Source organism: Anomaloglossus baeobatrachus, chromosome 1, assembly GCF_048569485.1.
Source record: "Anomaloglossus baeobatrachus isolate aAnoBae1 chromosome 1, aAnoBae1.hap1, whole genome shotgun sequence".
Classification (NCBI taxonomy): domain Eukaryota; kingdom Metazoa; phylum Chordata; class Amphibia; order Anura; family Aromobatidae; genus Anomaloglossus; species Anomaloglossus baeobatrachus.
Window position 1 is genome coordinate 348255024 of NC_134353.1, and position 24852 is coordinate 348279875.

The following is a 24852-nucleotide window of genomic DNA, read 5'->3' on the forward strand; positions in this document are numbered from 1 at the left end:
ACTTACCACTGGATATTCTTAACAGCAATTTTTATTGGGACAACATAAAAAGAGGAAACAAGAGTGACTGCTGTTTCACGCACAATGCGCTTCTTCCAGCTCATAACCCAAAAGAACCGCATTATGCCTGAACAGCTGCCACTCTTTTTCCTTCTCTTCATGTTATCCCAATGAAAAGTGCTGTTAAGAATATTCAGTGGTGAGTGCCGTTCAGTTTTTCTGTTTATCTTACTTTCTACATATTACTTTTTGGCTGAACACCGATAATGGCTTTTTTCCTGATGAATATACAGCTTCATTTTTTATTAGAAAACAGGATGGAACATATGGAAGACCCTTATACATAATTAGATTGCATACGGTTGCTCCCTATTAGAGCAATATAGGAAACTGAGAAAAAGAGGGAATAGCAACCAAAGTAATATGTTTGAAGAATACATTTCAAACAAGATCATCTCTTATGAAAAATTCACACATCTTTATTAAGTACATAAATTACACATAGAGTGATCTAAAATTTTAATACAAGTCACATACAGGTATTAGATAAAAAATCCAGAGCAAAGCATTGTCTGGTGGGTCACCATTGGGAATAAGGTAGAGTTAAGTGGACATGTGCCAGTTACATCATAATGATAGTTGCACATGTCGTCATAATAAAATATGTTCCTGCTTACCTATGGTAATCCTGTACAGACCAACAGCCACCGCACACCAACGCGTTTCGTGGTCTTCTTCAGGGGACTGCGACATGGTGTGCTGCAAGAGGTGGCTTTTTATATGCATGCCTAATTGTCAGTAAAATCGCCAAACGCCCACACCAGCCGCATGGGGGCGGGATCCCGTTCGGAGCATCAGTCATCGGGCCGTTCCCGGAAGTGATGTGGGCACCAAAGTGTCGTCACACTGTGCCCACCCCATCCTGTTAAGGAAGCCGTCATTCAAAGACACACAGGAGAAGATCACACCGAGCATGCACACCACGGGCGCGGTCATTTTTAAACTGGGCAAAGATAAGAGCACCCTGTGCTGAGCATATATACACAAAGAATGGCTTCCAAAATAATGCGAACAGCATCGGGAGAGACAGAGGAAGATCCCAATATATAATTATACCAAAAATGAGCAGGTTGAATATGCTAAAAATGACAATTATTTAGGAATAGGGATCCCACAAATATGTTTTTCTCCCAGTTTACAGGAAAAACGCATCACATGTACAGTATATTATTCCGTTACAATAAAGTAGATCACCATGTTAAGGGGGCCATAAATTTACAGTGATGCAATCTAATTATGCATCTACCTTAACCCCGTCTGCATCCAAATCATGTCATTTGTTAGTAGCATGCATACTATTCTTCCATACAGACCAGAGAAATGACATGGATCTGCATCGAAATATGACTAGTTTAATTACGGAAGTCCACAAATATTTAAAAGAAATCAGTTATATCTTTTGTACTTAATAAAGATGTGTGAATTTTTCATAAGAGATGATCTTGTTTAAAATTTATTCTTCAAACACATTACTTTGGTTGCTATTCCCTCTTTTTCTCAGTTTCCTATCCTTTATTTTTTATTAGGTTGCCTCCTAGTGCAATGAATTTTTAACTAACTAGCTGTGCCAACGATACACTCTCTCATATTTAGTTTAATAGGATAAAAGAAATAAAAAATATAGTTGATAAAAACTTTGAAAAACAGTTACAGACTCACCAGCAGACTTTTATACCGGTATGCTGTCTGATTCTCATTTTCAGTAAATGGGTTCTCTGGCTTTAGTATACAAGTCTGCAGTCTTTCTATGTGACTGCAAACTTGTGAATCCTAACATTGCGTGCATTACGCGCTCTGAGGATTCTTTTATTCTTTTGTGCCGGTGCCAGGAGTGGGCGGTCATGTGACCAAAAGTATGCAATTTGCATACTTTCAGCCACATACTGACTTGACTGTATCCAGCCTCGCTCAATACATTTGCATTGATTGAGACTGCGACCATCTAGTCGGTATGGAACTACAGGTAGGCAAATTGCATACTTGCGGTCAGGGCTTCCACCAGGAATTTCAGGGTGCCATACTGACAAAATTTCTGGGCCCCTTTGAGACTCTACCGAGGTCCCACCTTAGCTCGGCCTCACACCTTACACGGTCCCAACCCCAACCTTGGAAAAACTCCTCTTCTGCAAATGTCCTCATCAATTATACATTAAACCGCTGTCCAGCTCGCTGTGATGGGCAGACGACATTTGACAGCCCAAAAAAAGCTGCATGGACTGTTTTGTGGGCTGTCAAAATTAGGAGCCCCAGACGGAATTGTCAGCCATATGTGTGTGTGTATATATACTGTATACACAGTGTGTGTATGTTATAAACAATGAGGAAAAGAAGAAAATTGGCACAAAATGGAATGCAAAAAGTATCAAATTTTATTAACACCGATTTAAAAGTATATAAATATCAGGCTAGTCATAGGAATTGCAAAATCAAGTAAGACAAAAGGGGATGGAGTCATAAAGCTGCAAATGGATACAAGAATTGGTGTAGAACACAATTGATATAAAACAGTCCACCCGCCACTAGGGAAAAACAGGGGGAGGGCCCATAGAAAAAGATAAAAGTGATGTTGAAGAATTGTATGTCAAAGATAAATGGGCCCAGGAAAAAGCCCCTGAACCCCAGCAAGTAACAAGTAGCCGGAAGCCCCAAAACCACTAAGTATGGACACAGTACAATGGCTATTCAAAAGCTGAAAGGAGGTACCGGAGTGGTATCAAAGGAGAGAAAATTAAAGAATGGGGGACAGGTGTATCAGTGGCAGTCCATAACTAAAAAATGGGTGTGGGAAAATTTACAATCCAGATGCATGAACCTGTATATAACAGGGAATGCCAAAGGTAAAAGTAGTAAACATAATTGAGTAAATCTGGATGGTAAGGACTGGCAGTGGTACACCTGAACACCAAGAAAATGAATATTAAAGTAGATGAGAACAAGAGTCGTGAACAGAGAGATGCAGATAGTAATAGATTAGCATGGACTAGTCTTGGCGCAAAGAGAGGAGACTCTGATGATAAATAAGAAAATCAAGTGTAGTCACAAGGCCGAAAGGTGCCATAAGCTAATAGCACAATTACAGCCAGGTCTGAGAAAATGAGGACAGAGTACAGCACGGATAGTAATAGAATAGTATAGACTAGTCATGGAGCAAAGAGAGGAGACTCTGATGATAAATAAGGATATCAAGTATAGTCATGGGGCCGAAAGGTGTCATAAGTTGATAGCACAATTACGGCCAGATATGAGAAAATGAGGACAGGGTGCAGCACAGCTCCTAGACTAGTCGTGGAGCAAAGAGAGGAGACTCAAATAGTAGATGAAGTTATCACATGTAGTCATAGGGTCGAGAGGTGCCGTAGCCTGATAGCAAAGATAACGGCCAAATCTTGAGAGAGTGGGAACAGGGTGCAGCACAGCCCCTAGACTGGAAGAAGTGGACAGGCAAAGAGGAAAGAGGGAAGACAAAAAATATGCCAGCCAAAGATAGTACAACGCTGTATAATGCGTTGCTGGCACATCTAAGTGAGAGTACAAGTATACCTGGTGGGGTAGTGGAACGTGGCGGATAGATGGTCCCAACAGCCGTTTCGCCTGGACGCTTTTTCGAGGGAAGTGTGTGTATGTGTATATATATATATATATATATATATATTTATATATATATATATATATATATATATATATATATATATATATCATACACTATAGAGGATACAGGCTGCTGGCTGTTTATATATAATGTAGAGACTTAGAGGCTGCTGGCTGTAAATATTTAATATAGAGGCTCCTGTATACATAGGATATAGAGGCAGCTGGCTGCATATTTATAATAATGAGGCTGCGGGCTGTGTATATATAATATAGAGGCGGTGTGTTGCATATAGTGTATACACAGCACTATTCTGTACACACATCCATGCTATATACACATAGTATTCACTGATGTACTGTAATACAGGATATAGTGTGCAGCTGTATATGCAGTATGGTTCTATGTATTAGCCAAAAGACAGACATATACAGATTATACTCTCCAGCCACTGACGTTTACAGCGTAGAATATGGTAGGTTCAAATGAAGTCCTGGTGCTCAGTAATGATTGGAGGATCTTCTTTCCGTGTGGCGACGTCATTCTTCTGCTGAAAAGTTCTTATTTGTTCTGCGCATGGCAGCCTCTTTAGCGCACACTTAGTTCAAACTTCACAATAATTAACAGAAGAAAAGAGGACCAGCTGGTAGCGTTTAACGTCACTGGAAACCGGAGAAAAAAAATAATAAAAAAAATATATATATATATACACAGCTCTGGCAAAAGATGAGATCACTGCAAAATTTTCAGTTTTTCGGATTTTTCTCTTTATAGGTATACTAGCTGTAATACCCGACCATTGCCCGGGATAGTAACTGTTTCTCTGTCTCTCTCCCAGTCGCTGTGTGTCTGTCTCTCTGTCTCTCTCTTTCCTTGTCTGTCTGTGTCTATGTCTCTGTCTGTCTGTTTCTATCTCCTCTCTGTCTGTATTTGTATCAGTCTATCTGTCGCCATCTCTGTGTCTGTCTGTGTCTATCTCTGTGTCTGTCTCTATGTGTGTGTCTGTCTGTCTCTCTAATCTGTCTCTTCCCCCGTCTGTCTTTGTTTGTCTCTTTCCCCGTCTGTCTCTTTCCAGGTCTGTCTCTTTGTCCGTCTGTCTCTTTGTCCGTCTGTCTCTTTGTCCGTCTGTCTCTTTGTCCGTCTGTCTCTTTGTCCGTCTGTCTCTTTGTCCGTCTGTCTTTGTCCGTCTGTCTCTTTGTCCGTCTGTCTCTTTGTCCGTCTGTCTCTTTGTCCGTCTGTCTCTTTGTCCGTCTGTCTCTTTGTCCGTCTGTTTCTTTGTCCGGCTGTCTCTTTGCCCGGCTGTCTCTTTCCCCGGCTGTCTCTTTGCCCGGCTGTCTCTTTCCAGGGCTGTCTCTTTCCAGGGCTGTCTCTTTCCAGGGCTGTCTCTTTCCCCATCTGTCTCTTTCCCCGTCTGTCTCTTTGTCCGTCTGTCTCTTTCCCCGTCTGTCTCTTTCCCCGTCTGTCTCTTTCCCTGTCTGTCTCTTTCCCTGTCTGTCTCTTTCCCCGTCTGTCTCTTTCCCCGTCTGTCTCGTTGCCCGTCTGTCTCTTTGCCCGTCTGTCTCTTTGCCTGTCTGTCTCTTTCCCTGTCTGTCTCTTTGCCCGTCTGTCTCTTTGCCCGTCTGTCTCTTTGCCCGTCTGTCTCTTTGCCCATCTGTCTCTTTGCCCATCTGTCTCTTTGCCCGTGTGTCTCTGTCTGTCTCTTTCCACATCTGTCTCTGTCTGTGTCTGTCTCTTTCTGTCTCTCTCTATCCGTCTCCCCACCGACATCATATTACCTTACACAGAAGCTTCTTATACTAACAGTTTATTTTGTTCCTATAACAACCACTGACAGTTGCTATTCATAGCCAGTAGCTCCCACCTCCGTTCAGTATAATGGAGGCAGAATTTTGGAGACTAAAGGCCACTTTACACACAGAGATAAATCTTTGGCAGATCTGTGGTTGCAGTGAAATCATGGACATATTGTTCCATTTGTACACAGCCACAAACCTGGCACTGATTGTCCACAATTTCACTGCAACCACAGATCTGCCGCAGATTTATCTCTGTGTGTAAAGTGGCCTTAACTGTAAAGCACGGGGTTAAATTTTCCCGTCAAAACATAGTCTATGACATTCCCTGGGTCACATGGGGGGTCTGTGCAAAATTTCGTGATTGTAAATGTGGGGGTGAAAATTCCTTTAGTAGACATGCACACATACACACATACTGTCAGGGCCGGGAGGACTGGTAGGCCCAGGAGGTGGATCCACTGGACCATGCACCCCACCGGAGGGCAGGGTACACGGCAGCCGTAGCACTGGCGTGGCAGGGACAGGTATAAACAGGTCACCAGGGTCACGGAATTCTTTAGGACAGTAAAGGAAACAGGCACAGGTACCAGGGAGCAAAGACAAAAAGTCTACAGGACACGGCACCAGGGGGCCTGAGCACCTAGCTCATAAGACTATGCTACAAGACACGTTGATCAGGCCCCGCCCATATGGAAAGGCCAGTCTTATATACCCAGCACAGCCTCATGTCATTTCCTGCTGCAGGTGTGCTGGGCCTATAAGACCAGGAGAGTGGGCGCGGCCCGGTCCTATACAGAAACATGTGGCTAAGACTCAGAATCAGACATATAAGACCAGGAGCAGGACACAGGAGAGCACGAGCGGAGCGGTAGCCATGACTGGTGGACACGTGGACTGGATCAGTGGTTAAGGAGCGGTGGCGGGATGGTGCGACCGGATCAGTGGGTAAGGAGTGGTGCTGGGACACCGGAAGCGTGACACATACACACATACACACATACACTGAGCTTTATATATTTGATTTTTGAGTGAAAATTGTTTGTAAATTGTTCTTTTATTCTATAAACTACTGACAACATGTCTTCGAATTTCCAAGCAATAATTTTGTATTCATTTTCTTAAAGTGAGAAATGGTCAAAATAACATACAGCGTGTGCAGAATTATTAGGCAAGTTGTATGTTAGAGGATTTTTTTTATTATTGATCAACAACTATGTTCTCAGTCAACCCAAAAGACTCATAAATATCAAAGCTTAACATTTTTGGAAGTTAGAGTGGGGTTTTTTTTAGATTTGGCTATCTTAGGAGGATGTCTGTTTGTGCAGGTACAGTTAGGTCCAGAAATATTTGGACAGTGACACAAGTTTTGTAATTTTAGCTGTTTACAAAAACATGTTCAGAAATACAATTATATATATAATATGGGCTGAAAGTGCACACTCCCAGCTGCAATATGAGAGTTTTCACATCCAAATCGGAGAAAGGGTTTAGGAATCATAGCTCTGTAATGCATAGCCTCCTCTTTTTAAAGGGACCAAAAGTAATTGGACAAGGGACTCTAAGGGCTGCAATTAACTCTGAAGGCGTCTCCCTCGTTAACCTGTAATCAATGAAGTAGTTAAAAGGTCTGGGGTTGATTACAGGTGTGTGGTTTTGCATTTGGAAGCTGTTGCTGTGACCAGACAACATGCGGTCTAAGGAACTCTCAATTGAGGTGAAGCAGAACATCCTGAAGCGGAAAAAAAAAAATCCATCAGAGAGATAGCAGACATGCTTGGAGTAGCAAAATCAACAGTCGGGTACATTCTGAGAAAAAAGGAATTGACTGGTGAGCTTGGGAACTCAAAAAGGCCTGGGCGTCCACGGATGACAACAGTGGTGGATGATCGCCACATACTTTCTTTGGTGAAGACGAACCCGTTCACAACATCAACTGAAGTCCAGAACACTCTCAGTGAAGTAGGTGTATCTGTCTCTAAGTCAACAGTAAAGAGAAGACTCCATGAAAGTAAATACAAAGGGTTCACATCTAGATGCAAACCATTCATCAATTCTAAAAATAGACAGGCCAGAGTTAAGTTTGCTGAAAAACACCTCATGAAGCCAGCTCAGTTCTGGAAAATTATTCTATGGACAGATGAGACAAATATCAACCTGTACCAGAATGATGGGAAGAAAAAAGTTTGGAGAAGAAAGGGAACGGCACATGATCCAAGGCACACCACATCCTCTGTAAAACATGGTGGAGGCAACGTGATGGCACGGGCATGCATGGCTTTCAATGGCACTGGGTGACTTGGGTTTATTGATGACATAACAGCAGACAAGAGTAGCCGGATGAATTCTGAAGTGTACCGGGATATACTTTCAGCCCAGATTCAGCCAAATGCTGCAAAGTTGATCGGACGGCGCTTCATAGTACAGATGGACAATGACCCCAAGCATACAGCCAAAGCTACCCAGGAGTTCATGAGTGCAAAAAAGTGGAACATTCTGCAATGGCAAAGTCAATCACCAGATCTTAACCCAATTGAGCATGCATTTCACTTGCTCAAATCCAGACTTAATACGGAAAGACCCACAAACAAGCAAGACCTGAAGGCTGCGGCTGTAAAGGCCTGGCAAAGCATTAAGAAGGAGGAAACCCAGCGTTTGGTGATGTCCATGGGTTCCAGACTTAAGGCAGTGATTGCCTCCAAAGGATTCGCAACAAAATATTGAAAATAAAAATATTTTGTTTGGGTTTGGTTTATTTGTCCAATTACTTTTGACCTCCTAAAATGTGGAGTGTTTGTAAAGAAATGTGTACAATTCCTACAATTTCTATCAGATATTTTTGTTCAAACCTTCAAATTAAACGTTACAATCTGCACTTGAATTCTGTTGTAGAGGTTTCATTTCAAATCCAATGTGGTGGCATGCAGAGCCCAACTCGCGAAAATTCTGTCACTGTCCAAATATTTCTGGACCTAACTGTAACTATTACTATGCAGAATTATAAGGCAACTTAATAAAAACCAAATATATTCCCATCTCACTTGTTTATTTTCACCAGGTAAACCAATATAACTGCACAAAATTTAGAAATAAACATTTCTGACATGCAAAAACAAAACCCCAAAAAATTTAGTGACCAATAGTAGCCACCTTTCTTTATGATGACACTCAACAGCCTACCATCCATAGATTCTGTCAGTTGCTTGATCTGTTTACGATCAACATTGCATGCAGCAGCCACCACAGCCTCCCAGACACTGTTCCGAGAGGTGTACTGTTTTCCCTCCCTGTAGATCTCACATTTTATGAGGGACCATAGGTTCTCTATGGGGTTCAGATCAGGTGAACAAGGGGGCCATGTCATTATTTTTTCATCTTTTAGACCTTTACTGGCCAGCCACACTGTGGAGTAGTTGGCTGCATGTGATGGAGTATTATCCTGCATGAAAATCATGTTTTTGTTGAACGATACCAACTTCTTCTTGTACCACTGCTTGAAGAAGTTGTCTTCCAGAAATTGGCAGTAGGTCTGGGAGTTGAGATTCACTCCATCCTCAACCCAAAAAAGTCCCACAAGTTCATCTTTAATGATACCAGCCCATACATGTACCCCACATCCACCTTGCTGGCGTCTGAGTCGGAGTGGAGCTCTCTGCCTTTTACTGATCCAGCCTCTGATCCATCCATCTGGTCCATCAAGAGTCACTCTTATTTCATCAGTCCATAAAACCTTTGAAAAATCAGTCTTAAGATATTTCTTGGCCCAGTCTTGACGTTTTATCTTATGTTTCTTGTTCAAAGGTGGTCGTTTTTCAGCCTTCCTTACCTTGGCCATGTCCATGAGTATGGCATACCTTGTGCTTTTTGATACTCCAGTAACGTTGCAGCTCTGAAATATGGCCAAACTGGTGGCAAATGGCATCTTGGCAGCTTCACGCTTGATTTTCCTCAATTCATGGGCAGTTATTTTGCGCCTTTTTTGACCAACATGCTTCTTGCGACCCTGTTGGCTATTTCCCATGAAACGCTTGATTGTTCGGTGATCATGCTTTAAAAGATTGGCAATTTCAAGACTGCTGCATCCCTCTGCAAGACTTCTCACAATTTTGGACTATTCGGAGCCCATCTAATCTCTCTTCTGACATATTTTGTCAAAGGAAAGGAACTTGCCTAATAATTAAGCACACCTTATATAGGGTGTTGATGTCATTACACCACACCTCTCCTCATTACAGAGATGCACATCACCTGATTTACTTAATTGGTAGTTGGCTCTCAAGACTATACAGCTTGGAGTAGGACAACATGTATAAAAAGTATCATGTGATCAAAATACTCATTTGTCTAATAATTCTGCACACAGTGTGTATGTATATATATAGATACATATAATATAATATATATATATATATATATATATATATATATATAAAATCAGTTGGCTGCTAAATGGTGGCAGTGGGGTACGTCAAATATCAAGTGAGGATATGTCTGGTAGCTTATGTTGAATCTCATTTGCCAAGATATGATGAATCCTAGATATTTATTTATAAGCTTGGTCATCCACATTTACAGGGGTTGTCCAGGACCATTTTATTTTTTTTTAATTTGGGCTTAAGAACTAACAGGCAGCTAGTTGTTAACTATCTGGCATCATAGATCTCTGCTGGCTTCCGCTGTTGTCACATTGACAAAGTAGAAGCTTCTTCTCTTCCGCACTACTCTGCTTACAAGGCATGTCTTCCCACATCATGCTGATTGGCAACTGGCTCTCCACTGCCTAACTATCAACATGTTGTGAGCACTCACGCCCCGTGGACACAGCAGCCTGGAAGAGGAAGAGCTGCTCTGTTGACATGAAGCAGCAGATCTGCCGACAAGAATAATCCATAACCGCCCTGAGATGGAACCAGGTAGAACAGGCAGGTAGTTAGCAACTACCTACATATTGGTTCTTAACAGCATACTTAAAAAATTAAATTGTCCTGGACATTCCCTTTATTAAAAATGGCGTGGTTATGCAATGTCAGGAAAAACAATACATGATTTAATTAATAAGTCTTTGCATTGTAATACATTTCTTGTTCTAGTCCATAACCATAAATACAGATTAGAAAACGCAGTATACAGTCATGGCCAAAAGTTTTGAGAATGCTACAAAATATTAATTTTTACAAAGTCTACTGCTTACATTTTTCTAATGGCAATTTGCATATACTCCAGAATGTCATAAAGAGTGATCAGCTTAACAGCAATTACTTGCAAAGTCAATATTGGCTAAGAAAATGAACTTTAACCCCCAAAACACATTTCAACATCATTGCATTCCTGCCTTAAAAGGAGCAGCTAGCATTGTTTAAGTGATTGTTCCATTAACACAGGTGTGGGTGTTGATGAGGACAGGGCTGGAGATCAATCAGTCATGATTAAGTAAGAATGACACCATTGGACACTTTAAAAGGAGGCTGGTGCTTGGTATCATTGTTTCTCTTCAGTTAACCATGGTTAGCTCTAAAGAAACACGTGCAGCCATCATTGCTCTGCACAAAAATGGCCTAACAGGGAAGAGTATCGCAGCTACAAAGATTGCACCTCAGTCAACAATCTATCGCATCATCAAGAACTTCAAGGAGAGAGCTTCCATTGTCGCCAAAAAGGCTCCAGGGCGCCCAAGAAGGACCAGCAAACACCAGGACCGTATCTTAAAACTGTTTCAGCTGCGGGATTGGACTACCAGCAGTGCCGAGCTAACTCAGCAATGGCAGCAGGCTGGTGTGAGTGCTTCTGCATGCACTGTGAGGCGGAGACTGCTTGAGCAAGGCCTGGTTTCAAGGAGGGCAGCAAAGAAGCCACTTCTCTCCAGAAAAAACATCAGGGAGCGACTGATATTCTGCAAAAGGTACAGGGTGTGGACTGCTGAGTACTGGGGTAAAGTCATTTTCTCAGATGAATCCCCTTTTTGATTGTTTGGGACATCTGGAAAACAGCTTATTAGGAGAAGAAGAGGTGAGCACTACCACCAGTCTTGTCTCATGCCAACTGTTAAGCATCCTGAAACGATTCATGTGTGGGGTTGCTTCTCAGCCAAGGGAATCGGCTCACTCACAGTCTTGCCTAACAACACAGCCATGAATAAAGAATGGTACCAGAATGTCCTCCATGAGCAACTTTCCAAGAGCAGTTTGGCGCCCAACAATGCCTTTTCCAGCATGATGGAGCACCTTGCCATAAAGCAAAGGCGATCACTAAATGGCTCATGGAACAAAACATAGAGATTTTGGGTCCATGGCCTGGAAACTCTCCAGATCTTAATCCCATTGAGAACTAGTGGGCAATCATCAAGAGACGGGTGGACAAACAAAAACCAACAAATTCTGGCAAAATGCAAGCATTGCTTATGCAAGAATGGACAGCTATCAGTCAGGATTTGGTCCAGAAGTTGATTGAGAGCATGCCAAGGAGAATTGCAGAGGTCCTGAAGAAGAAGGGTCAACACTGCAAATATTGACTTGCTGCATTAACTCATTCTAACTGTCAATATAACCTTTTGGTACTCATAATATGATTGCAATTATATTTCTGTATGTGATGTAAACATCAGACAAACACAATTAAAAACCAGAGGGCAACAGATCATGTGAAAATATAATTTTGGTGTCATTCTCAAAACTTTTGGCCATGACTGTATAATGTAAATAAAATACAATCAGTTTTTGTTATCTACTGGTAATAATAAGTGATGACCTTGATTACATTTTTCTGAAATAAAATAGCAAATCAAAGAGGATTTTGAAACAGTAATGTAAATGAGAATTGGTTTCTTTCAACCCACTATGTTAAAGGGAACCTGTCAGTTTCTTTATGCCCTCCAACCCAGCAGCATTCATATCTATATGTCAAAATGATTTGCCTAACCAGCCCTATATAATATTATTCTTTAAAATCAGTATTTAAAAAAGGTTTTATAAACTGCGCTCTTCTTTTGCTAATTAGTTAGTTCCGTTGGCTAGTCTGTCCTCTCTCCTTGTTATTACATCCCTGGAAATCTTGCGCATGTGCGCGGCTTTGTTCACTGACATTGATCCTCCGAAGCCAGGTGTACCCACCCCTTCGAGGCGCACTGCCCAGATCGTAAGAACAGCTTCTGCGCTTCTGATCATTCACAGTGCGCCTCTCTGAAGCCAGGACACATACACCCGGCTTCAGAAGTTCAATATGAGTGAACAAAGCCACGTGCATGCACAAAATTTTCAGGAGCTGGTAAGAAGATGAAGAGGGCCGACTAGTCTGGGGAACTAATTCTCCATTGACTACTCAAAGGCCTAATTCACATAGGAACAGTGTAGTTTATAAATCTTTTTTTTTTTCTTTTTAAACATGGATTTTAGTAAATAACATTATTAAGGGCCAGTTAGGGAGGGAATTTTGGCATACAGTCATGAATGTTGCTGGGTTGGAGGGCATTCCCTTTAAATACATGTAAATTTCCAAAGTCAACATTACACTTGTCAAGACCATACAGTTTCGGGTTGCTGTACTCCAGTTTTTGTGCATTCCCTCTATACATTTCTCATTAGTCTCTATGGACAATGAGATATTCTCCCTTTGAAGCATTGCCACAATTTGATATGAATTCAGTACAAATCCATTTCCAGATTGAATGCATGATATTGGAGGCTTCTTCAAAAACAAAGCCATAATATAGCCAGTTGCATAAAATTCTTTCAGTGGAGACCTATTTGATTTCTTTTATTCATCACATCTAAATATTATGGGTTATCCTGTCTGGAAAATAGTAAAAAAAAGAAATACAACAAAAAATTACCGTAGATAAAGAAGTAAACATTTGGGGTCAATTTGTTATTTGTGGGTTTTTTAAGTTAGTTTCCTTTTTTTTCATGTTGTGGTTTTTGCTGATACTCGATTTTCGCACCAAGTTCATCAAAATAGCACACACAGTCATACATTTTGCACAAAGTCAAGTATGATCTTTTTTCCTACATTTTTGCAACTTTTTTGAAGAAAAAGTAGCATTGTCAAAATTTCGCAAAATATAGCTCCAAAATTTCGGATGAACTTAAAGTCACTCCATGGGAGGACTGGAGAACATGTGTGACAAATGATGAATCAGGTAGAAAACATCTGGAAAACCCAAACCATATCTAAAAGGCAAACTAAAAATAAAATATAAACAGCTAAATGCATAAAATAGATCTGAGAAAAGGTGCAAATGGACTGATGATTTTGAAACATAACAAAAAAGGTGCAAAACACAAAAAAACAAAAACAGGCACAAAAGCAAAAATTAATCAGTCACTTGAAGTTATAAAAATGACAACATAAGGAAAAATCAGCAAATAAAAACTCATAGAACTTTCCAATTCTATTGAGAACAGATTGTGTATCTGAAGCGGACACTCGGGGCATAAGCTTTATGCATTAATATTTTGAATACATTCTGTTCCCAATTGCTCTAGTTAACACATCTCCTGAGCCACTAATCTGCATGTAGAATGGATGTAACTCACTTGGGGCAAAGGTAAATGAATACGATCATGAGGAAAGAAGAAGAAGTGAACAGTGCGCAGGCATATCTTACTTTACTGATATACAGTACAAGATTCAGGACAACCATGGTGCTCACTTACTGCAAATGGAACAATGACATTTTCCAAATATATCATATATAAACAGGAAACACATGCGCATATTGACTGTACATGATGCTCAATACTGTATATGGGTCCACTCACACAAGCGTATGCATCGGACAAATTTAGACTAGTGAACATTAGGCTCGAGGCTCGGTGTTCAGGCTCAGAAAAAGGATATGAAAGTCCCCAAGGTGAGTATCGCGCTGTGCTGGGTCTGAGTGATGCGCAGCATGGTACGCTCTGCGGGAAGTGTGTGATCTGCTCAAATTTGACTTACTTGGAGAATTTTAAAAACAACATTACACAGCCTACCCACCTTTTGGTCCATAGCAAAACACTTCCGGAGGTGGGTGGTGTTTTTTTTTTTTCATTCTCCGTGAACAATACATCTAAGAACACAAAATGTAAGTCAAGTTTGAGCTGATCACACACTTCCTGCACATGCTGCACATCACTCAGAGACCAGGTGGATTTTCACATCATTTTCCGAGCGCGAACCCAAGCCCCGAGCCTGTGGTTTGCTAATCTCTATGAATGAGCACTATCTGACGTGTTGTATAGCCCTCGGACCATTGTTATACTATGAGGCAATGCCGATCAGCATTTTTTTTCTCATGTTGCTTCGCCATGAGAAAAAAATCACAGTATACTGCAAGTATCATCGCAAATTGAATGGTACACACCTACTCAAGTCTATGGGTATGTGGGAACCATCAGACTGCACTGGCATGACTTGAGTGTAGTCCGATTTCCACATACTCACAAAATGGAGAACATGGAGAAATTACGTTCTCTGCCTTCTCCGCACCTGTGAACCTGTGCCGCCCCATGCTCGGCAGCAGCCGAGGCGCTCAGATCCGGACCTTCAGTGGGTGGCTCGAGGGTCTCCGGACCCGGGGGTCCTGCAGTCACATCGATCAAAAGGGGTTTGGGGATGTAGGTGTATGGCCGGAGCTGTGTTTGAGTTTGTGACGCCACCCACGGGATATGGTGAAGGTGGACACCACCGCTGCAGTTACGGGGCACCCAGAGGAGATGTTATGCAGCAAGTTGTTAACCCCTCCGTGGGCAGGGATGGTGGCCCCAGGACCTGTTGGGGGTGTTTGGCGGTGCAGGGAGATGAGCGGCCGGAGGGCACTGATGTACTCACGATTAGTAAACACACGAGTCTCTGGTAAACCAAGTTGATGGTGGTCGGTGCCCGCAGCCGGCTGCAGTCTGGTCCCCCACCCGGTTCGTGGTCTCTGCCTTTCTCCTGCACCTGTTTTGTGATGGTGGACTACCTGCGCTTGCAACTTCAGGAGTCCGCTCCCCGGCTTGTGGTTGCCTGAGGAGCCCTCTGCCTTCAGACGCTGGCCCATGGGATCTCTCTGCCGTGGCGGTGGCTTTCTATCCCCCTCGTTGGGCTGTTGCCTTCAGTCGGGACTTTGGGTGGGACAGGACCTATAGTCCTGGCCGCAATCGGTTAATTAGCTAGCCCCCAGTAGCTTCTGGACCTAGCTTCAGGGTCTGAGTACCCCCCTTTTGCGCTCTGGTTTCCGAGTCGGTTCCCCGGGTCGATACCGGCGGGCCACTACCCTGTCCCGGTCCACCTCGGTTCCACCGAGCCGTCTTCCCGGCTCCTGCAGACGGAGGCCTCTGTCTGCCTCCTAGCCAGCAGTACCAGGGCTCCTACCCTGGCACCGGTTCAGTTTGGGTCTTTCCTTTGCTGGAGCTGCACACAGCTCCAGCCCACACCTCTCCTCTTGACCTCTAGAACTTCAGGACTCGACTAAACTTTCCCGCCCCAGGCTGTCTGAGACTCCTAGGTGGGCGTCTTCCAACTGCCTGGTTCCGCCCCCTGGTGTGTCCATCAAGCACTGAGGGTGGTGACTAGGGTTTTAAATGTTTGGCTGCTGTCACCTTGTTAGGGGACTGGTATAGTGCGGGGCCCTATCTGTGACTACCTGGCTCGGCCAGGGCGTCACACTCCGATTTTCTCATGCAAGAGAATTGGATCACATTAGCCTGACACTACGATCAAACCAGGATCAAAGTTTGATCGGAGTAACATTACCATAATGGGCCTGATTCTCTCACATGGTCTCGTGTGACCCTAGCCAATCTAAAAACTCCTAGATGGTGTCCATGCCCCATACCTTGACGAATGCACTCAGAAGTTTAATTTTGGGGGTCTCTGAGCTGTCTGCTGGTCTTGCTCTTCTTGTACATTTCCATTTCTATAAGTGCCACTCTGTGATCATGGTACATTTTCCTTCATTTCCAGTTAGATGTGTAAGAGGCTCAAGTATTGGAGGTGGATTCAAATGTTTAACAACAGGTTATCTACTTGGACTACAAATAAATATGTGGAGAGTGTATATGTGGAGTGTGGCAGAAAGTTACTCCCACTTCTGCAATCCAATAAATTAATATTATTACTTATATTGCAATGACAATATATGTTAACCCAATGACCACCAAGTGCCATAACGTTACTGGGCATTAACCAGGCGCTGTTGTATTTACTTACAATTTAGCAGGTGCAGGTCTAGTCCCCGGCAATCAGATGATTGTGGAATAACAGTTGGTGAGAAAAAATGCATTGTTTACAGATGTCATACGGATGCCAGGCGGAAAAGAAAAAAATCGCACAATCACATGATATATGGAACACCAAACATATTTCACTCATTCAACTTATCTGGATGAAAATCAGTCCGATTTTTTTATACGCAGTTGTGAGTGAACCCTAAAGGCCGCTTTACATGCTGCAACATCGCTCAAGCGAACTCGTTGGGGTCGCGGAATTTATGACGCACATCCAGTCACTTTAGCGATGCCGTTGCATGTAACACCTTTGAGCGATTTTGCATCATTGCAAAAACGTGCAAAATCGCTCATCGGTGACATGGGGGTCCATTCTCTAATATCGTTGCTGCAGCAGTTACAAAGTTGTTCCTCGTTCCTGCGGCAGCAGACATCGGTACGTGTGACACCGCAGGAACGAGGAACCTCTCCTTACCTGCGTCCCGGCCGCTATGCGGAAGGAAGGAGGTGGACGGGATGTTACGTCCCGCTCATCTCCTCCCCTCCGCTTCTATTGGGCGGCGGATCAGTGACGCAGCTGTGACGTTGCTGTGACGCTGAACGAACCGCCCCCTTAGAAAGGAGGCAGTTCGCCGGTCACAGCGACGTCGCAGGGCAGGTAAGTAGTGTGACGGGTCTGGGTGATGTTATGCGCCACAGGCAGCGATTTGCCAATGTCGTACAACCGATGGGGGCGGGTACCCATGCTAGCGATATCGGTACTGATATCGCAGCGTGTAAAGTGGCCTTTAGGCCTTCCTCACATGAGCATATAAATCGAATGAATGCAATGCAAGAAAATAAGGTGTTGCCCTTAGACCAATGTTATTCAATGAGACAGAGCAACTCTGTGACTTTTTTGTCACCTGTAGGCTGGGGTCACACTAGCATATAGCATCCAATGTGAGAGGATTGCATGTGACATCTCTCCATCTTCTCCATTGCCTGTCTGCGTATATCGGACTGCACTCTGATATCATCAGTGCAGTCTGATGTTTCACACGCACTCATAGACTTATATATGTGTGCGTGAACCAAGAAACGTTGCCACTCGCAAGAGCTTATGATTCGGACAAGTGCAATGTGAGAAAATCTCGTATTGCACTCTGACCAATGTTATTCAATGAGGCAGAGCAGATCTGAGATTCTTATCTCATGCCGAATCAAATCGCGCTAAAATGTAGAGGGGCGGTGGAGTAGACGGGTGCACCTCGGTAATAGTACTCACGGGCGCAGGGCTTCTGCTTCTGCTCAGCAGGCCTCTTTTGGAGACCAGTGACCCGGCCCTCTCTACAAAGCAAGGGGGAAGGGGTTGGTGTCGATGTTCCTGGCGGGGTATGTGGACTTTGTGTGTGCAAGCCAAACCTGTGCTTAGGCCAGCATTATTATTAATTATAATAATAATATTTGAAGGAAATGACAAAGATAGAGCTCCAAAATCTGGTTAAAAACAAATATTAAAAAATTATCTTAAAAAACATACATGTTAAAAATAGTTTTTCATAATATTATTAATGATCTATTTTTATATAGCGCTAAAATATTCGGTAGCGCTTTACATACATCAGCAACACTGTCCCCATTGGGGCTCACAATCTAAATTCCATATCTGTATGTCTTTGGAGTGTGGGAGGAAACCGAAGAACCTGGAGGAAAACCACACAAACATGATTCTTCTGCTGGGGATTTACATACATAAAACCTTGTTTCTTCTTCAACAGTCTTCTACTAACGGTTACACACAGTATCTTGGTAACATCATGACTGTGGGCACAACACTTGAACATTGTAGGTATGTGTCACGGGGGTGTCACGGGTGGTTTTGCGCCATAAAAGTCACAGTGTTTAGCTGCGCAGAATGCTCCCTGACTTTCCATTGTTCCTGATGTCAGTATTCATTGGTATAGGTAGCTTTCCTGCTGGATTAATCTCTCCCCCTTTTGGACCCAGCAAGAGCTCTCCTTCCACCCAGCTGCTGATCATCAGCATTCTCTTGGTGCTTATATATCCTTTTCTTCCTTTGCAATGGTTCTGGTGATATTTTTCAGTTTATTCAAGCCCTGGGTGCAAGCAAGTTGCTTGTACTCCTCTGTTGTATCGTTGCAGAAAACGTTCCTGAACTTCTACCTGAGTCATCTGTGGATGAGTAGTTCATGCTTTTCTCCCTGTGTGTCCTCCATGTGTCATCTATAGTGGTTAGTGGGGTTGACGAAGAGCTCATCCCATCCATTCCCTATTTATGGCCCAGCACTGGGGATACCTAGAGTCAGGTATCCGGCTTGCCGAGTAGGTGTGGAACCTATCTAGGGTGGTGAGGGACCCCAGGGATCAGTAGTAGGTTTGGTCAGGGAGTCACCATCTTTCCTTTTCCTAGACACAGGGTTTCACTTCCCTTTTGCCATACGCTTGGTACTTCACCTTACCCAGCATGACATTACTGTCACAGGGGTGTCACAGGTAATAGACAGTCATGTGGTTTCGGGCCATAGAAGGTCACAGCATTTGGCTGAGCAAAATGCTTCCTGACTTTCCATTGTTTATGCTGTCAGTATTCATTGGTATAGGTAGCTTTCCTGCTGGAGTCATCTCTCCCACTTTTGGACCCAGCAGGAGCTCAACTTCCACCCAACTGCTGATCATCAGTATTCTCTTGTTGCTTACAGTTTATACCCCTTCGTTCCTTTGGACTGGAAGTTTATTTAATACAAATGTACAGTATGTGGGCTGCACAACAGGTACTCTCTAAACACGCATTAGAAGGCATCCATATGATGCAGTTAACTCTACATTGTTCTCACCCTCGGCAGTATCTAAACATTTTCTACAACTACATGGAGGTAATTTGGATAATTTTGGCTAATAATTGCACAAACCGCACTAAGGAAGAAACCATGAAGCAAGCTGATGAACAGGGAATCGATATGGATTTTTACTTTAGAAACACGAGAACCGAAGGGCCTGAATACTACACAGAACATTATACTGCAATATCAGTGAAATTGCTACATTTGTTGTCTATGATGTTTTAAACATTGTTTCTTTGTCTTTTGATTGAATTATTGTGTTTTTTTGAGAGTACATCTAGCTCTAGTTTTATTTTAATTTGAGTGTCTACCTAAACTACTAAGTAGCTCCCCTTAATAGAACTTAACTAAACATTTTTAATGAGTGCTATTTTGACTTTGTGCAGACCATGAGTAAAGCGGGCTTTACACACAGCGACATCGCTAGCGATGTCGCTGGTGAAAGCACCCGCCCCCGTCGGTTGTGCGTCACGGGCAAATCGCTGCACATGGCGCACAACATCGTTTACATCCACCACACGTACTTACCTGCTTAGCAACGCCGCTGTTGCCGGCGAACCGCCTCCTTTCTAAGGGGGCGGTTCGTTCGGCGTCACAGCGGCGTCACTAAGCCGTCGCCCAATAGAAGCGGAGGTGTGGAGATGAGCGGGCCAAACATCCCTCCCACCTCCTTCCTTCCTTATTGCGGGCGACCGCAGGTACGGTGATGTTCCTTGTTCCTGCGATGTCACACGTAGCGATGTGTGCTGCCGCAGGAATGACGAACAACATCGTACCTGCAGCAGCAACAATAATCGGGATTACAATGGCTGGACAGCGATCAACGATGTGGTGAGTATTTTTGATCGTTAAAGGTCGTTCGTGCGTTTCACACGCAACGACGTCGCTAACGACGCCGGATGTGCGTCACGAATTCCGTGACCCCAACAACATCTCGTTAGCGATGTTGTTGCATGTAAAGCCTGCTTAAGGCAGGACGTGTAGGCCGGAGTACCAGGGCCAGCATCAGCCAGCACCCGGCAAACCCGGGCAAATGCCGGGGCCCTGGAGAGCCGGGGGGGCCTCAGTTCTCCTGTCCCTTGGCCGGGGCCCACTCGCCTTTACAGTTCTGCTGCCCCCGGCCGAGTTCCGGGGACCGCAGTCCTCGGCAGCAATCTGCGGCGCCGTCACTTTAAGGCGCGCAGACATCTTGGTTTGAACTTCATCTGTGGGCGGAGCTACCGCCTTCTCAGTCCCACAGATGAAGGAGGCGAGCTTCTGTCCGGCGCTGTGTGGGCCCCCTCTCCACCGTGACCTAATCGGGTAAGTGCCCTCCCCGCCTCCCCATTATGGGCCCCGGTGAGCTGCTTCTACCCCCCCAGATGTATGCCCTGCCAATCCTTCCCCCGCCAATGCCGCGGGTGCTGTCCCCGCCGATGCTGCGGGTGCTCTCCCCGCCGATGCCGCTGGTGCTGTCCCCGCCGATGCCGCGGGTGCTGTCCCCGCCGATGCCGAGGGTGCTGTCCCCGTCGAGCCGCGGGTGCTGTCCCCGCCGATGCCGCGGGTGTTGTGTGTGTATGTCTGTCTGTAGCAGAGTTGTGTGTGTTTGTCTGTCTGTAGCAGAGTTGTGTGTGTTTGTCTGTCTGTAGCAGAGTTGTGTGTGTTTGTCTGTCTGTAGCAGAGTTGTGTGTGTTTGTCTGTCTGTAGCAGAGTTGTGTGTGTTTGTCTGTCTGTAGCAGAGTTGTGTGGGTTTGTCTGTATGTAGCAGAGTTGTGTGTGTTTGTCTGTATGTAGCAGAGTTGTGTGTGTTTGTCTGTCTGTATGTAGCTGAGTTGTGTGTGTTTGTCTGTATGTAGCAGAGTTGTGTGTGTTTGTCTGTATGTAGCAGAGTTGTGTGTGTTTGTCTGTGTGTAGCAGAGTTGTGTGTGTTTGTCTGTCTGTATGTAGCACAGTTGTGTGTTTGTCTGTCTGTATGTAGCAGAGTTGTGTGTGTTTGTCTGTCTGTATGTAGCAGAGTTGTGTGTGTGTGTGTGTCTGTCTGTATGTAGCAGAGTTGTGTGTGTGTGTGTGTGTGTGTCTGTCTGTATGTAGCAGAGTTGTGTGTGTGTGTGTGTGTGTCTGTCTGTAAGTGTATATGACTGTATAGATTTGTCTGTTTATATGTATTTTTGTGAGTTTGTCTTTAAATATGTATATGTACGTGTTCGTATCGGTGTCTGTGTGTGGATGGGGCCCACTGGGACTCTTCCGCCCGGGGCCCACAAAAACCTGGAGCCGGCCCTGCGGAGTACAAACCTTTTTATTGAATCTGTATCATCCATTCTGGATTTGAGGATTTTAAATAATTCAATAAATTGAACGTTTTAAAGGATCTTTCATGAACCATATCTTCTACTGCTGAATATTACGTATTTCTTTCCATTACTGGACACCTGCTTGCTACTACATCATCCATGCAGTGAGCCCAAATCCTCTGGGACTGACTTCACACCGGATGATGAGCTAATAACCTTTTTTATATTTATTTGAACTTTTATGGGTTTTTTTTACTTCTCTCATAGTTTTTAAAACTTTTTTTTCTTTTCACTGTTTTTAATAGTCTCATTAGGGGACTTGAAGCTGTGAGCATCTGATTGCTTTTGCTGTACACAGCAATGCCACAGCATATCTGTATAAAATGAAAATCACTGTCTCCTGTGAAGCCCAACCACAGGCAGGGTTTGAAAGAAGCTCTGCTATAAGCATGAACATCTTCAGAGGACCACCTACTGTCATAGCAAACCATTGGCGACCCGTGATCATGTTGTGGGTCCACCAATGGGCTCTTAGAATGGCATGCCCCCATGCTGGCTCGTGTTAAATTCCGTTGTAAGAGTTTGACAGCAGGATTTAACAGGTTAATAATCGTGGGAGGATTTCTAGTCCAACTGCGATAGTTAAAAGCAGGTCCTTGCAGTAACACACAGCCATTACCTGCCGAGTAAGGGTGACGCTGTGAGCCCTAGTCATATTACACCCGCTGCCGACTTGCACTGTACATTTACGGCAAATGTCATGAAGTGGTTAAATAGAAAGCAGTCACCCCCAGTGCTGACAGCAGGAAGAAACCCTAACATAATTAACTCTATAGCTATGAGTCTAGTAAGAACTACAAGTCCCAAGAATGACCCTGCATCAGCCGAGCGCAAAGCAGGAGTAGATGGGATAAATGAGGATGTCACATTAAAGCACCAGAACCAAGCTCATGTCCTATGTATAGCTCTATAATCAACCACATTACATAAAGTGCTGTGCATAAGTTTTAGGCACATGTGGAAAAAATGCTGCAAAATAAGAATCCTTTAAAAAAATCCAAGTGCTAAAGTTTATTTTTATTAATCAACAAAATGCAAAGAGAATTACCAAAAGGGAAATCTAAAGAAAATCAATATTTGATGTAATCATCCTTTGCCTTAGGCCCCCTATACATGTCCGTGAAACACGTGCGTGTTTGGTCCATTTCCGTATGTACCGGAGACACGGACACACGTGCTCCAATGTTATTCAATGTTTGGAGTTACACGTGCGTTTTTCCATTAGGTCCGTGTGTCCGTTTGCGTGATATGTACAGTTAGGGCCAGAAATATTTGGACAGTGACACAATTTTCGCGAGTTGGGCTCTGCATGCCACCACATTGGATTTGAAATGAAACCTCTACAACAGAATTCAAGTGCAGATTGTAACGTTTAATTTGAAGGTTTGAATAAAAATATCTGATAGAAATTGTAGGAATTGTACACATTTCTTTACAAACACTCCACATTTTAGGAGGTCAAAAGTAATTGGACAAATAAACCAAACCCAAACAAAATATTTTTATTTTCAATATTTTGTTGCGAATCCTTTGGAAGCAATCACTGCCTTAAGTCTGGAACCCATGGACATCACCAAACGCTGGGTTTCCTCCTTCTTAATGCTTTGCCAGGCCTTTACAGCCGCAGCCTTCAGGTCTTGCTTGTTTGTGGGTCTTTCCATCATAAGTCTGGATTTGAGCAAGTGAAATGCACGCTCAATTGGGTTAAGATCTGGTGATTGACTTGGCCATTGCAGAATGTTCCACTTTTTTGCACTCATGAACTCCTGGGTAGCTTTGGCTGTATGCTTGGGGTCATTGTCCATCTGTACTATGAAGCGCCGTCCGATCAACTTTGCGGCATTTGGCTGAATCTGGGCTGAAAGTATATCCCGGTACACTTCAGAATTCATCCGGCTACTCTTGTCTGCTGTTATGTCATCAATAAACACAAGTGAAGCAGTGCCATTGAAAGCCATGCATGCCCATGCCATCACGTTGCCTCCACCATGTTTTACAGAGGATGTGGTGTGCCTTGGATCATGTGCCGTTCCCTTTCTTCTCCAAACTTTTTTCTTCCCATCATTCTGGTACAGGTTGATCTTTGTCTCATCTGTCCATAGAATACTTTTCCAGAACTGAGCTGGCTTCATGAGGTGTTTTTCAGCAAATTTAGCTCTGGCCTGTCTATTTTTGGAATTGATGAATGGTTTGCATCTAGATGTGAACCCTTTGTATTTACTTTCATGGAGTCTTCTCTTTACTGTTGACTTAGAGACAGATACACCTACTTCACTGAGAGTGTTCTGGACTTCAGTTGATGTTGTGAACGGGTTCTTCTTCACCAAAGAAAGTATGCGGCGATCATCCACCACTGTTGTCATCCGTGGACGCCCAGGCCTTTTTGAGTTCCCAAGCTCACCAGTCAATTCCTTTTTTCTCAGAATGTACCCGACTGTTGATTTTGCTACTCTAAGCATGTCTGCTAACTCTCTGATGGATTTTTTCTTCTTTTTCAGCCTCAGGATGTTCTGCTTCACCTCAATTGAGAGTTCCTTAGACTGCATGTTGTCTGGTCACAGCAACAGCTTCCAAATGCAAAACCACACACCTGTAATCAACCCCAGACCTTTTAACTACTTCATTGATTACAGGTTAACGAGGGAGACACCTTCAGAGTTAATTGCAGCCCTTAGAGTCCCTTGTCCAATTACTTTTGGTCCCTTGAAAAAGAGGAGGCTATGCATTACAGAGCTATGATTCCTAAACCCTTTCTCCGATTTGGATGTGAAAACTCTCATATTGCAGCTGGGAGTGTGCACTTTCAGCCCATATTATATATATAATTGTATTTCTGAACATGTTTTTGTAAACAGCTAAAATAACAAAACTTGTGTCACTGTCCAAATTTTTCTGGCCCTGACTGTATGTGTATCCGAATTGCATGGATGCATGTCCGTTTTCTGCATGGAACGCGCGCACACGCACCCAATGAAAGTCTATGGGTCCGTGAGCACACGTACGTGACACAGATGCATCTCCGTATGGTCCGTGAACGTTTTGTGCTTTTTA

General features: G+C 43.6%; 1 protein-coding gene across 1 annotated transcript in view; it reads left to right on the forward strand.

Moving 5' to 3' along the window:
- The window catches only part of RASGEF1B (RasGEF domain family member 1B), a 625650-nt gene that overhangs the window by 186871 nt on the left and 413927 nt on the right, over window positions 1-24852 (forward strand). The gene's annotated exons all lie outside the window — the stretch shown is intronic.